We start from the raw sequence: 15,285 nt of genomic DNA, 5'->3' as shown, positions 1-15,285 counted from the left end.
AATTTCAAGAAATACCGTCCCCTTAAAAATTCTGCTGTCTTTTTAATATCTTTGCAAATAGGTATCAGCCTTTTGTTTCTGGAATTTGAGAGAGGAAAACATTATTTCAGTTGTGAAATTGATTTTAGCAAGAGTCTGCCTTTTTTCTTGAGGACCATGTTCCATAAACTCAGTCTGAATTATTTTTCTTTATTACCACTGCAGTGTTCAGTGTATTTCTTCCTGAAAGAGCAGTGTGTCTTGTATGTGGAAGAAGGACATTTTGGAGGCAAATTGGTGGATCTCAGTTGCCTGGCAGTATCTGGATTGTACTGATGTCTGCAGGCAGGGACCTGTCATTGATGTGTGACAGAGGGTCATCTTCTTGAACTGATTGAACTCAAGCAACTTAGTTGTGTGGCTGTTTTCTGATCATTCTTTGTTTAATGGAGACATACTGCAGTAGATTTTCCCTCTTCATGTGGAAATTCTACAAAATCTGTTGCAAATATGTAGCCTGTGGGATGTTAAACTTGTTACCTGAAGTATCTTGGTATTTTGCCTAATTCTGGCATTCTCTGCTAGAATTAGGTCCTCTCTCCGCCTGTCTTCCCACATTTCCACTTGCTGACTCCCTAGCTGACAACCTTTCTTTTATATGAGTTACCAGTAAAAAGCAATTCTTGGTACTGTTTGAGGCAGTGATTGGAGTTTTATGATTCCTCAGCTTCCAAGTGTTTTCTTGTAGCATACTCACCTTTTCCTCCAAGTAGTCTTGGAGCAGGAATATAGTTATGCAGTTTCAAAGGCCTCTTGGAAGTACACTATTGGATGTTTAAAAGTACTGTGTGTCTGTTCTGTCAAAGATGCCATGATAAATGGATAGAACTCTGAATAAATAATAAATACATGTGCACCAAAGGCATTTGAGTAGTAGAAGGGCACTGAGGAATTTCAATCATGCCATTTTGTTGGAATCTTCCTAAAGGCAATATATGAGAAAGTGACATTGTTCAGAACTAAGCCAAGCTGTCAAGACAGGAAATCTTGTTTGCCATATATGCTTTTGTGTTTAAGGGAGAATACCAAATAATTCATTGTATTTTGACTGTTACCCTGTCTGCAGAAAAGGTTTAATCAGGGTACGAGACAAATGAAAAATTAACTTCTGTCTAATGTCCTTTGAAGGTTCTGAAATTGCACAGGAAAGCATGATTTTTTATTTTCTTCTTGCCCTACTGTTTTGGTTTTTTTAAGAAAAGTAAGCCCTTTTTGAAAATACTATAATTATGCAGTTAAATAATAAAGTTAGGTTAAGGGTGGAAAATATGGGAAGATTACAGGAATTTTGAATTAAGTACAGTGTGCATTTCAAATTGATGAAAATTAAAACTAATGTTGTGAAGTATTTACAACTCCAGGAAGAGTAAATGAAAGTTGGAAAACGTTTACTTGTGATTTTAAGAAGTTAAAACATATTGTTTAATCAAGAATATGGACTGACATGTCTGTAATATCTGAGGCAGTTCACTGACAAAGAATTGGAACAGTGATGGTGATTATATGGAAGGAGATGTATATAGTTCTTACAAACATAGTGTTTTCTTAACAGAAGCAGTGGAAGCCTTGTTTATCACTTGAGGCCTTTAAAAAGGATCAGTCAGTAGAGATTTAATTGTGTAAAATTCAGTATCTAAATCTGATGATCTAGTTCCATGAGTAATTTAAATGAGCATCTGCCAGTATTGCTCTGAAAGAGGCTTGTGCCTCTTTTTGATGCATTTTTCCTTTTTTTTTTTGTGCTACCAAGAGCATCTGTGTGGTTGTGCAGTGAATTGAATCTAGGAGTAGGGCTGGGTTAAAGCTATTATTTTCTTGTTATTAGTAGTGGACAAGATCACACCTTGATCATTTCCTCTCTCAGGCTTGTTACACAGAGGTGGGGATGGACAGCTGGTGAGGAAAGAGTTGTGCATCATTCTTTTGGCAATAGCACCAGCTTAAACTGGACCTGTAGCAGGAGTATCTCAATTTATTCCTTTGTATTTCTTCCCCGTTTCTATTGAATTTTTATGGAGAGCTCATATCCAGTCTTTTCAGTTGTATAACCTGAAAATATTAAATGAGAATTGTTTGCTTGTGTGGCCTGCTGGGGCACATAAAATTTGGTTCTAGACAGGGAAGTTCTAAATGCTGTCTTAACATACTTCTTAATGAATGCAGTATTTGGTACACACTATGTTTGATGCTGCTCTGCAGAAAGCCTGCTGTTCATTTGGGAAGAAATCTGTGAGCTTTTCTGATGTGAGGACAGAGAGAAAATTATGTTATACATAGACTGTCACGTGAAAGGTTTTGGAAGTATAAGGTGCCTCCAGAATCTAGGCACAAGGTATAGAGAATTCAGAAAGAAATTTATTTTATGTCCATTCTGCATGCTCATGAAGCCAAAGCTGTATTATAGCACTTGTTTCTGCCATAAAGTTTATGGAGTCTCTTCCTGCTAGCACTGGAAAACTCCTAGCAGGTGTCATACTGTGCCTTCCAGTAAAAGTGATGGAAATGAATTGATGGATGAGTGTGTAAGTGAAGAAATCTGAAAATACATGCTTAAGACTTCAAGCAAGTATTGAACCTCCAGCTCATGGCAAAGTACATTGACACTCTTGGTCCTTCTCCACCCAGCTAAGTAAAATCTGAGATCAAGTTATGGATCCAGCCTTGTACAGCAGGGAGAGTTTCTGAGGCCTTGGGAAGAGAGAGGAGCAAGCAGAGCTTGCTGACACAGGAATCGGTGAGCATCAAGCACTGGAGATGAGCAGCCTGGAGAGGGTGTGTCAGGGTCACAAATGGACCATGAGGGTAGTTTGTGGAGTAAAAGGCTGCTGATACCAATAGGAAAGGCATTCTATTAGCTGTATTCACATGTTTGTAACGAGGAATAAAAACTTCTTCAGACAGAGGAAAGTTCATCTGAAGTGTGGCATTGCATTTGTGATTGGTAGTCCCACAAAAATGGTGCTTCATGGCATGTGTTCATGTATTCATGTGTTTTCAGTAGATCGTAAATGAATGCACCTTTTTTTAAATAAGTTTTTCTGTATTATTTACAGTTGTATGTTTCAGATACTATATAAAGATACTGAAGAGGGGAGTAAATGTTGCAAAAAATAAATCGAAGTATATACAAATGATGTTAAAAATGAGAAACCTTCAGAGATCTGGACTTAGAAGCATAGTAAAAACTGCTTTGCAGTGAAATGGTTACATTTGACTAAATTTGTGTTTTAGAGCAAAAGTGGAACATTCCTAAGTTGATGTTCCCACAGCAGTGCCAGCATTTGCCTCTGATGGAGAAAAAGAAATAGTATGAAATATTTTTTAAGGCTTCAGCTCTGTGCACCCAATAATACTTAAATCTCTTCAAGTATTAATGAAAATTATTTGCTGTTAAAACTGATTTGAATCAGTGTTCATTGGATATAATAGAGCAGTAACTCCATTTCTTTGCAGATGTAAATGAGTGCAATTTGTATCCATTTACTTCTGCAAAGGATTTACCGTGTGCCAGTTACAAAATAAAGATAAAAATAATTGAGCATATTTTTACTCTTTGGTTTGCAGGCGTGGCAATGGCAGATTCTGCACGGTAGAGTTCATGGCAAGTATTTGTCTAATATAAGCCAAGCAAGACACATACAAGCTTCAGGTAAATCAGTCTTTCTTAGTTGTGCTTCTTTGAAATAAAATGTTTATGCTTCAACATTTTGCAAATACAGAATTTCAGACCTACTCAGAATTTTGTATACAGTTCAGTTCTGATCTTTCAAAATTGAGACACCTCAAAATTATTTTCCTCCTGAAGCTAGCAGTAGATGCTGGAAACAGCCATGTACACTGTGTCCTCCTTTGGCATTTTAGGTGTGGTAATACAGAATAGTGATTGCATTTGAGGATCTTTGTGGGAGATCTGCAATACATCTTTATTCTCTGTTTGTTTTTGAATCTATTCCCTTTTGTACAATCAGAAAAAAGGTGTGCAAGTATCTTGAATTTTTAACACACAGCTATGCAAGCTGTGTCTATCTAAACATTGCACAGGGGTGGTTTCCCCATTGAGATTTTTTTATCTTGCCCTTAAAGATAGGTAAGTAGAAAGTGGTAATGTTTGAATCTTGTGGCTGAGATGGATGAGGTTGTTAAAGTTCAGCTAAAGTTCAGTTGCTTCTAGGAGTAGGCTTAGTGGTTAAACTGAGAATATTGTTTGTGTTCACTAAAACTCAATCTTTTACCCAAAAGACAACCAAACTCTGCTGTATGTGAGAGGTCTTCCTGTGGCATGTAGAGTCTCCATAAGGCAAAACATGAATGCATGCTTTCTGACCTTCATTCAAAAAGTAAATGAAATGTTGCTTTAGTTTGAATCTGCTCTATTTGCAACTCCTGGTATATTTTGAGAGTCCCTTAATACCTAATCTGGAGAGAGATCGTAAGCTAAGTCTTTTGTTGGTGAGATATTTTGGATTTTATTAACAGACATATGTTTTGTGGAATTTTTTTTTGTGAAGTAATTTATGAGGTTTTCAGCTGAGATGCAAGTGTAACAATATGATGATACTCCTGACTCTGATTAAATACATTCTGTCACTAGTTTTCAAAATACCTTTTCACAAAGAAATAAGATTATTATTTCTTTGAACATATTTGTCCATATTGTACAAATGGAAACTCTTAGGACCAAAAAGTTACTATTCAGCCATATAGTTAATAATATAAGTTATGTCTTCTAAGCCCGAGTCCCGTGTTTTCAACAGTAAATCATAGGATTGGTTTGTATTGTTAACGTGTGTCTTTGATGCTTTCATTTTGGGTTGTAAGACTTGATCTTGGAGGTGTTTGGAATGTAAATGCTGACTAAACATGGAACAGACATTGCAAATATGATAAGCATCCCAAATCTTAAGTATCTTATGATGTCCTGGTTAGAGTAACTTGAAGCATAGCATTTAAAATGTTTTCTTGTCTTTTTCATCTTTATCTACAGTGGTCCCAAAATGTGAACCCCTTCTGTTCTTCATTCTGTTCTTGCTGTTACATCTGAAGTTGAAAAAAACTTATATTCTTATAGTAAAACATACTGTCATGAGTAATTCAACTTGCTAACTGTATAGTTTGTCTGCTACCCGGTATACCTTTAGTATTTGTGCTGGCAGCGCTGAGAAAAACGGTATTTGGCAGCTCTGTCTGCCAAAATAAATTGAGCAGGCACAGTGACTGAGCTGTGGCCTCACATTGAACAAGTAGCTTCTGGTGCTGAGAGGTTTGGGTGGTGTAAAGATTGCAGCAGAAGGGCACTTCTCAGATAAAACAGTAGGTCTCCTTCTCTGGTACAGTTTTTATATGGCAGGAGTTTCCCCTTGCTATCTCTGTTGTGTTGTTGCCTCATTAGTAAGGGTTGCTACAAAGTGACATTTCTGTGGGTTGTGGCCTGAGCTGTGCAGTGATTGAAACTTCCTCTGGTTTGTGTAGGACTCTCGGTTCGTAATCCGTGTAGTGTACTTGCTCCATCGCTGTCTGATGTATCCTTATCTCCCTCTGGTACTTCTTCCAAAGAAATAGTTCTTTCTGTATTTTCAGATTTTCATTATTAGTCACATGGGTTCCTAAAAGTATGTCAATCTGCAGACTGAACACTGATTTATGTGAGAGACTGTTGACGCCAGGATGTATCTGAGGCTGATCTATGTGGTCTGTTTGATCTGTGGGCCTCTTTAATTGCCAATGGTAACCTTGACAATCCCATAAACTTTAGTTCCTGGAAAGTGTAATGAGAAATCAGAACTGGTCTAGACAAAGTGCTGACTATGACAGTAATTTCATTGATCAGAATCCATTAAATGATCTGGTATTCTCTTAGATGGTCCTGGGTGCTGGTGAGACAGAAGTTTTACCACTTAGTAGAAAAGCGGTATTACTTTATTTATTAGATTTATTGGGCTCATGTCCATTGTCTAGTACTTAGTGGATGAAGCCACTTGTTTTCATTACCAGCTGCAGTTCTATTTATATTATATTGCTTATCGAAAGTTGCAAGTGTTCATCAGTGAGAGTATATTTTACCACCTTTAGATCTGGCAGGGCCGTTAAATCTAAGCATTAAAACTTTGTTTTTCTACATGGAGTACTCAGGTAGTGTCAGTAGTTCCTCGCAGCTTTATGCAGTAGTTGAAAGTGACAACTGTACTCAGCTGCAGCACCTTAGTCAGGGGACAACTTCAGGAAAATTTTTATGAAAGCTATGATGAGAGATCTGAATTTACCCCATTAATTGTTTTGCTGACTGCACTAAGCACACTCATGCAGCTATGAAAGCAGTTGGCTGTCAGCATCAAATGCTGGCTGCAGAGAACCTACTTTGCACAAGAGCTTACTGCCCCATCAGTTAATTACAGAAGTGACCATGCTGCACACATGGCTAGCAGCACCAAGCTGTATGTATGTATAAACCTTAGTCTGAGGGATCCAAGACCTAATTTTTCCTGAGAAGAAACATACTTGTCAGATTCTTTGGCCTTCGGGCCAGGTTTATCTTATGTATAAACCTGGATTAATTATTCAGTGTATTTATGTTCTGCATGCAATTAAATAAACCATACTAAAACAATTTGTGATTTAAGAGCTCTCTCACAGGCTTTCTACAGGTGGTTGTCATATTTGCTGCTTGGTTTTTGAAGTTTTTATTGTCTTGGATTTTGCCTTTGATTCAGTGAAGTGTATTTTTTCCCAAAGGTATCCAAGAGTTACGGGTTCCTCTGGCTATGTTAGCTGCACTTTTGGTTTCTTTGAAGTTTTTAAATTAATTCACTAGAATGTTAGTTACGTGTGTGAAGTGAAGATTTTCTTTTTAACATCAAAAAGTTGTTTATATAGATATTCTTAAGCATTCATTTTATCTGAAAGCTGATTATCAAAGGAATATAACTTAACTTAGCATATAAGCAAAATTTATGTTACCTGTTGTTTTGTAGACATTAGAAGTTAGGCATGAAGAAGGTCTGTTAGCAGGAATCTAAGACCATTTTTTTTGGCCATAAACAATATTTTGTAATTAAACTACAGAAAAGCAGAGGAATCTGGCTGAGGTGGAAGAACTGTCTTAAGGTAACATTTGTCTCGATCATGAATTGGAGCTTCATAATCTAGAATGTTGTTCTGAAACTGAACAAAAATAAATATGTGAAGTGTTCTCTGAACAATAGTCAGTTTTGAGTAATATTCAAGGAAAGAAAAATTCATAATTTTGAAAATATACATTTCAGATAACTGCTTTATGTTTGTCAGGATTCACAGTTTGGGTTTTGTTTTCAACAAATATTATAAGAAAATTAATTTTGTTCTTGTGTTTAGGATTCTTTGTTCCTTTAGAGGCTTTAGTACTTTATTAAATGAATTGAACAAACAGGAAGAATTTAGAAGAATTGAACTTTCTCAAGAGATCTCCCTTTGAAAAAGAGGGCATGAATACATGTGATAAATAACCAAGTATATTACATGTCAAGTTTGAAGAGGATGTGGCTTGCTTATTCTCACTTACTAAAAAAAAAATACAGAACAAAGGTTAAGTAGGGGCCTGCAAAGCAGTCAATTATACAGGCTCAGATAGCCTTGTATAATGCTGCTTGCTGGTGAATGCAGTTTTTAGTTTGTTAACTATAGATAAATAAATAGATTTGGATTTTCTGTAAAACACTGCTAGACTGACATGAGTGTAGTTCTGCAAAATAACCCAGGAGGAGGCAGAGAAGAAATCATTTGAGGGAGAAAAAAAAGTCAAGAAACGTCAAAATAAAAAATCCCAAGTTTGTTTTTAAATGCAGACTAGCTTGTGTTGAGAGTCTGTTACTGAGTTTGCAAAAAGAGATCTCTGAATCATGAAGTAGCATCCCCTAGATATGAGGTGCTAGTACAGAAAATCTGTATGGTTCCTGGCTGATGATTTGCTTAAGATGTAGAAATAACTTTTTTTCCTTGTGTTGTTCAATTCTGTGTTCCCTAATTGAGTGCTTTTTGAGACATTTCCATTTATGCAGTCGTACAGTAGAGTTCCCCTCTGCAGGTTCATGGTCATCTGTTAGTGCTGCAGCTGTCAAAATAATGCCATATAAGAGTTCAGGATTGTGGCTACTGCTGTTGGTAGCTGCTTCTGTTGTGACAGCCAAAAGGCCAGATAGGTGGCATAAGTCCACTGAACATTGCTAGGAAGCTCTAAGACTTCTGTTTTCAGCCATGTTGTGTTTGCAGTCCATTTTTGTGCACCCTTTCATTTACCCTGTATATTTGAAATATGCTGCTTCAGTTTTGATGGTATTGATGGTTATTACCCTCATGATGACTTCTAGTATTAGAAATATGTTCACTTTCCCAGTCCTCAGTGCTTTTACCAGGTAGAGTTCACATAATGCTTGTTGTTATCTGATGCTAATTCTGGAGTCCTCAATGTGTGTTTTTCCTTATCTTCTAGAGTGAAGACTGGAACGGCTGGACAGAGGTGCGTAGCTGCAGGTATGAACCAACTAAAGTTTGTATCCCTCAGTTGTGTAGTAGAGCTTCCTTATAAAGGTTTAGAGAGATGTTGTTTTTACATTCAGTGATGAAAGCAGTCATTTTCCACTGCAGTGAGCAGTGCTCCCTGAACCTTAAACTCTGCAGTTTCCTGCCTTTGTACTGCCAAAGGGGGTTGGGAGTGTTAACAGTTCAGGACTGTGAATACTGAGTCAATAGGTGTCTTTAACTCCATCTGTAATTTAATAATTTTAGAAACATAACTTCAAAGTAGAAATGCCTGTCTTCATAATAATTTCTTGACCAGAACAAATCTGCAATATTCTGTAGTACATGAAACCCTAAAGGTGAGTATTAGTGGAACAACTCCTTCTGGGCTGAGACAGATTTGATTATGTGCAGTAGAACGGGAACATAGTCAAGTATGAAAGTGCATGGAATCAAATGTGAGGATATTTTGGTGCAATTTTCTTTGTGCTAGAAGTCCAATAAGGGTGTAGTTTCATGTGGCAGCTGAGACAATTGCCCCTTCTCAGTTTCCAGCTGAGGGTTTAGTGCTGTGTCCTTTGGTTATGTTTGGTTCTCATGGTAGCTTGCATTATAGATGGAGTCAGCTTGACAACCCAGTAAAAAGCTCCTCTGTGATCTAGTTGTTTCTCTGGTTTAGGAAGTTGGAATGATTTACTGTGTGGTCAGAGGAGTACAAAAGAACGTATCAGACTGTTTGTACTGTGCACCTCAAGAGTTTCAGTTCACTTCTGAGACAATTGACCTGTAACTGCTGTGTTAAGTAACACTATCAGTATCACCACAACCAAAGTTTGGTGATTTTTCTTCTTCCAGTGAATTACCTCTGCCATGGGAGAAATACTTAAGGTGTGTTTTGGTCTGTAGACAACCAGGGAGAATTGAGATTTTATATTGTCTTGAGGAAAGAGTTGTTTTCTGCTATGGACAGACATTTGCTACAGTTTTCATGAATACATTGGGAAGAATTTAGTTATGTCTATATCAGAAAGAAAAACAAATTTGTCTTTAAAGTGCAGGATATCCTCTCTCTCCATATGTTACTCATCAGTTTAGAAAGATCTAAAGTTGGTTTAAGAAATCCAGGGACACCTTCATTTCAAGTGATTTTTTAGAGTACTGATGATTGACCTCTTTGTTTTGAAGTACCAGTTTGAGGACATTTGTCTCCAGGCATTGTATGGGTTGCAAAACACTCAACTGGTGTTCTGTATTTTGCACTTCCTGCTCCTTTGCTGTCCATTTGAGCCATACAGAAGATTGGAAAGAGAGAATACTGATCATTATGTTTGTGGCTTTTTTCTGAAGAATTTGCATCTTTTGAGACAGACTAAACTGATTAGGCCTAGTTTTTCAAACTCATGGGATACTCCAATTGCAAAACCCAGGCCTAGAATCAATATATTTGGATTACTTAAATAACAAAACAGTCAGATATTTAAAAAGCAAGATAATCACCAAGTTTCTGGTTGGTGAAAAAAGTTGCTTTGATTTGGTGCAAGATCTGTGGTTTCTCATCTTAAGAGCAAAGTAAAGTTGAATTCATCTGCTTAAATGTGAATGAGAAAGGTGTCCAAATGGAAGACGATGGAGTCTTTTTTTGAACATCTAATAATGGTATATAAAACTGTTTGTATACGTCCCAGTATGAAATGCCTCATCGTGATTAACACTGCAGAGATATATCAGAATAAAATTTATGGTATTCTGCTTCTGGTCTGGTACAGAGAATAAAAATGAGGACAAGTCAGCTTTGCTTTGAGATAAGGAGCCAGTCCGATCTCTGTATTGATTCTTGTCATACACACATTTACCGTGCTGAAACATGTCTGTGTTCAAATAAAATTTCTGCATATGAGATATGAGCCCCTTCCAAAATGTAAGTCTTTGGCATGGAGATAAAAATGGGCATTAAAAGATTGTGTATTGTGATCTTTAGAGTCTTCTCCAACCTTAAAGATTCCATGACTAGAGTCTAGATGGAGACTTGACTTTTGGCATGATGCCATGACCAAGTTCAACCATTAACCTTACCCTCCCAAGTCTTTCACTAAACCTGTCCCTAAGCACCACATACACATTTTTCAAGTACCTCCAGGGATGGAGATTTTAACACTTCTCTGGGCAGCCTGTTCAAATGCTCAACAATCCTTTCAGTGGAGAAATTCTTCCTAATATCCAATCTGAACTTTTTCTGGTGTGACTTGAGGCCTTTTTGTCTGATCTTGTTACTTGGGATAAAAGACTGACCCCCACCTGAGTACACCATCCTTTTATTTAGTTGTAAAGAGAATAAAGTCTTCCTTCATCCTCCTTTTCTCCAGGCTGATCAACCCCAGCTCATTCTAGTTCCCTCTGTAAGACTTGTGCTCCCAGACACGTCACCAGCTCCATTGCCCTTCTCAGGATGTGCTCCAGCCCCTCAGTGTCCTTCTTGTAGTGAGGGGCCTAAAACAAGACACAGCACTTGAGGTGCAGCCTCACCAGTGCCAAGTACAAGGAGACAATCACTGTCCTGGTCCTGCTGGCCACACTATTGCGGATGCAGGCCAGGATGCCATTGGCCTTCTTGGCCACCTGGGCACTGCTGGCTCATGTTCAGCTGCTGCCAACCAACCTTCCTAGGTCCTACTCTGCTGTGCAGCTTTCCAGCCCCGCTTCCCCCAGCCTGTAGCACTACATGGGGTTGTTGTGACCCAAGTGCAGGGCCTGGCACTAGGCCTTGTTGAGCTGTGCACAGCTGGCCTCAGTCCGTGGATCCAGCCTACCCTGATCTCTCTGCAGAGCTTTCCGGTCCTCCAGCAGATCAACACTGCCACACAGCTTGGTGTTGCCTGCACACTTGCTGAGAATACACTTGATTCCTTCACTCACATCATTGATAAAGAGATTAAGCAGAACTGGCCCCAGTGCTGGGGATCACCACTGGTGACCGACCGTCAGCTGGATGTAACTGCAGCCACCACCACTCTCTGGGCCTGGCCATCCCATCAGCTTTTACCCAGCAAAGAGTGCTCCCATTCACATCATGGAAAGTCACCTTTTCCAGGAGGATGCTGTGGGAAACTGAGTCAAAGGCTTTATTGGAGTTCAGGTAGACAACATCAAAAGCTTTTCCCTCATCCATTCAGCAGGTCACCTTGACATAGGAGATCAGGTTGGTCAAGCAGGACCTGCCTTTCAGAAACCCCTGCTGGCTGGGCCTGATCCTCTGCTTGTTCTGTGCGTGTTGTGTAATGGCACTCAGGATGATCAGCTCCATGACCTTCCCCATCCCAGAGGTCAGGCTCACAGGCCTGTGGTTCCCCAGATCCTCCTTTCAACCCCTCATGGTAAATGGAGCATAACATTGGCTAACTTTCAGTCATCTGGGACCCTCCCAGTCAACTGAGAGCCCCTGTCTAGGCTATGTTTCAACTTTCTTCGGGTAACATGCAACAAAAAGCTTTCCTTTGGATAAAATTAAATGAGAGAGAAATAGTGACTTTTTATAGTACAGTATTAACTGATTCTTATTTGTATCTGTTACTATTCATAAAAACAATTTGAGATTAAAAGACTCCTCAAAATGGCTTGTCCAACTGTTCTGATGGCCGCAAAGGACAGTGAAACTTGAGACTTGTTGCTTTTACTCCAAAAGCTCTCTTGAAACTGAGAAGAAGAAAAAAAAGACTATCAGAAAAAAATTTAAATGTGTCTAAGTGCTACTCTAAGACATTTCAGTAAGGAGAATAATAATTTGTAGTTTGTTCCTTTCAGTTAAGATAACATATTACATTTCTTAAGTAAAAAAAAGTGACTCTGGCCAGTTCTTACTTTAAGCTTTTAGTTTACATGTGCACAAGATGTGTTGCTTGCCATAAGCTTAAAAGTGTTTTTTGATTCAGAGGTTCTCCTCCTGCAGGTTAATATAAATAATATAAAAATATAACAGTCTTTGTACATGGTATTGTCTTAGAATTGTATACCTGGTTCTGTTGCTCCCCCTGGGTCCAATATTGCAACCACATAGCCTTCTCTGTGTAAATGTAGTTGCTTTGCCTGCTCTAATGCTTTATGGCATGTTTGGCTTGAGGACAAGCAGACTGTTGAGAGCTTTCCAAGAATGACTGGATTTCCAGGTCCTTACTAGAGGAATAACTTCTGGCTCTGTTTCAGTGTCAGAAGACTGTCCTAAAACATGTAGATGAGTCCTTAAAAATCTGGCGAATATTGTCGAGATTGCAAAACAGTTTTTTCCAGTGTATCTTTTTGACTAAGTACAGAGCTGCAGATTCGTGTCATACAGGAAAGGGCAGGAAAATACAGGAATACCTGAAACCAAATTTATGGGTACTGTGTTTGTATTGACAAGGTAAAAAAAGTTGAAACAAAGTTTTCTGTTCCATAGAATTGCTTGCAGGATTGTTTCTTGCACAAAAAGATGGCCAGAAGTTTACGTTCAGCTATTTCCATCTTAAAAAAAAAAAAAAAAAAAGAAAACAAAAAAAACAACCTCAGAGGCAACAGCTAGGAGAGAGAAAGAGGGCAAAGACACTCTTAAATGGAATCTGTACCTTGCCTTCAGCACAAGATTGCTTGCAGTCATTACATTCTTGTTCTCTTCCAGTAAAGATTTGAGCATGGAAGTGCAAGTGTGAGTTGTCCTCTGTATTTCTGTGTGTTGGGATCTGAATTCAGTCAATAAAGCAAAACAAAGGGTGCAAGGGGAAAACTCGAACCTTGCCGCTGCCTAAAATGTTTCATCCTGTCCCCTGTCCTTCCTCAGGGTAGAAATGTGTGTCCTTTCTTCTTATACTCATTTCCTGCTTTGTCTCCTGTGTCATACAGCTGTCTTCATTTCCTCTTACTATTGTTGTGACCAAGCCACTTTTCCTACTTTCTCAAGAAGTTTTTTCTGTCTGCAGTGCCAAAGTGTCTACAGGTCTTTCCAATCTCTCTTAGGTACTTAAGGTTTCCATAGTTTTTTGTCTCTTGCAAAGTGCAAGCATTTTTATGTTCTAACAATGTGATTATAAAAATTCAAAATGCTTCTCAAAATCAAACTACTGGAATGTTTGCATTTGTTTTAAAAAAAATATAATTTTAAAGTGAAATTTTCTTTTACATACCTTACTGTACCGCTTAAGCAGTACCTGAAATAGACATTTCACATCTATTTACAACAAAAAACCCAAAACAACACAAACCAGAACCTAGATGTAAGGATAAAAAGCTTTAATTTTTGGTTCTGTTATTGTTGTCTTTAGTATACTAGAACAAGGGAAAGAAACCTGTACATGTCTGCTTTAAAAGCAATTGCCCTGGGATACATCGATGCTTTTCCCTAATATCAATTATTAATTGTAAAATGTCTTGCAAAGAGGGTTAAGCATGTGATGTTTGCTCCTTGTCTGTGATTTGACAAAATTAGTTTTTCTAGGGAACCTGCGTTAAGGCTTGTTGTTATCTCTTCTACAGGTATTGGTGCTCTAAGGGATTTGCATTAATCGCTTCAGATACATTATTTGATCTTTTAGCAGTTTGCTTATATGCTTTGTGTCTGGTCCCTTTTATACAGCGTCTTCTCAGCCAGACTTCTCTGCATCACAGTAAGTTTTCCTCTGTCCTGTACCTTAGTTTTAAATTCACATCTATGATTTGTGTTCACAACTCCCTCTTTGTTCCCATAGTCTGAAAAAGACATGGAAATCTTCAAAATAAACAAAATGTATCAGGGAAAGACAGAAATGTAGCACAAATTTCAGATCACTGTTCTGAAAGTGACAATTGAGAACTTTAATTACAAAATTAAAGCTAGAAGAAAATTTATTACAGTATAAAGAAAAGAAAACAATCCAGGTATCTCTTCTTATAGTTCTATGAAGATGAATGTAAGTATGTAATATATCATTGGGGAATGGGTATATGAAGGAGATAAGTAAACACCAAAGAAAATATGAAGTTTCTAGGAAACTGTATTAATTTGAAGATTTTTCTTACATATAGGCATATTTTTTCCTTATTTCACTGTGCTAATGTAGTAGTCTACTGTCCTAGTGCTGCACAAGTACTCTCCTTGAAAACAGGGTGAGTACATACTGTATGTCTTTGGAAAAATCCACATATGCTAACTGAAGTTTTTTGTCACTCTGTACATAGCACTATAGCAGACTGAGCTATTTGAAATTCTTTGGAGGTTTTTTATGTAAAAATATAATAGATACAGGTTCTGGAAAGAATAGTTGGATATACCTCAAGGTAATGCTGTGAAGGCTATCAGCTTTCATATCCATATTGACAATAGGGTGATGAAAGATTTTGTGGTCAGATGGATGTTTTAGGTCCCTGTCAGGAGGTAGTCTCATGGTCAGGCTATTCCATTTTTCTCTCCTTGGTAGTGCCTGTGCAAGCCTTTGTAGCATCATCACTGAAGCAGCAGACACAGCTGCAGCGGGTCAAGCACTGGGTTAGCAACCTCATGCTGCTGAGTTAGCTGACAGCTGTGCACCAAGAAAATAAAACTCAGGGTAGCATCATGCAGCTGTTCTGTCCTAGAGAAGTAGATCATTGTCTGCAGAGCTGTGGACTGCTCACATTGAAGAATTGCAATACCTACAGCCCTGTCAGGATACTCACAGCAAAATCCTGCATCCCCTCTCGGGCAAGTAGATGAAGAGGCAGTGTATCAGAAGATGAGAGGAAAATTGAACAAGTTTGTAGGCCATTGCTTTAAAC

The 15,285-nt window shown here is 38.2% G+C and overlaps 1 protein-coding gene across 15 annotated transcripts in view; it reads left to right on the top strand.

Moving 5' to 3' along the window:
• CELF1 (CUGBP Elav-like family member 1) overlaps positions 1 to 15,285 on the top strand; it is a 61,425-nt gene that overhangs the window by 8,104 nt on the left and 38,036 nt on the right. For 4 of the 15 annotated variants that reach the window (XM_068193633.1, XM_068193632.1, XM_068193629.1 and 1 more), the window contains exons 1-2: positions 4,358 to 4,376; positions 8,501 to 8,541. The gene's annotated coding sequence lies outside the window, so the exon portion shown is untranslated. Of the gene's footprint in view, positions 1 to 3,603; positions 3,689 to 4,356; positions 4,377 to 8,496; positions 8,542 to 15,285 lie in introns of those variants that run through there. The other 11 variants (XM_068193635.1, XM_068193634.1, XM_068193631.1 and 8 more) reach the window with 6 other exon arrangements.

This window comes from Anomalospiza imberbis, chromosome 6 (genome assembly GCF_031753505.1).
Source record: "Anomalospiza imberbis isolate Cuckoo-Finch-1a 21T00152 chromosome 6, ASM3175350v1, whole genome shotgun sequence".
Lineage (NCBI taxonomy): Eukaryota > Metazoa > Chordata > Aves > Passeriformes > Viduidae > Anomalospiza > Anomalospiza imberbis.
This window is presented reverse-complemented; position numbering and strand designations above follow the sequence as displayed.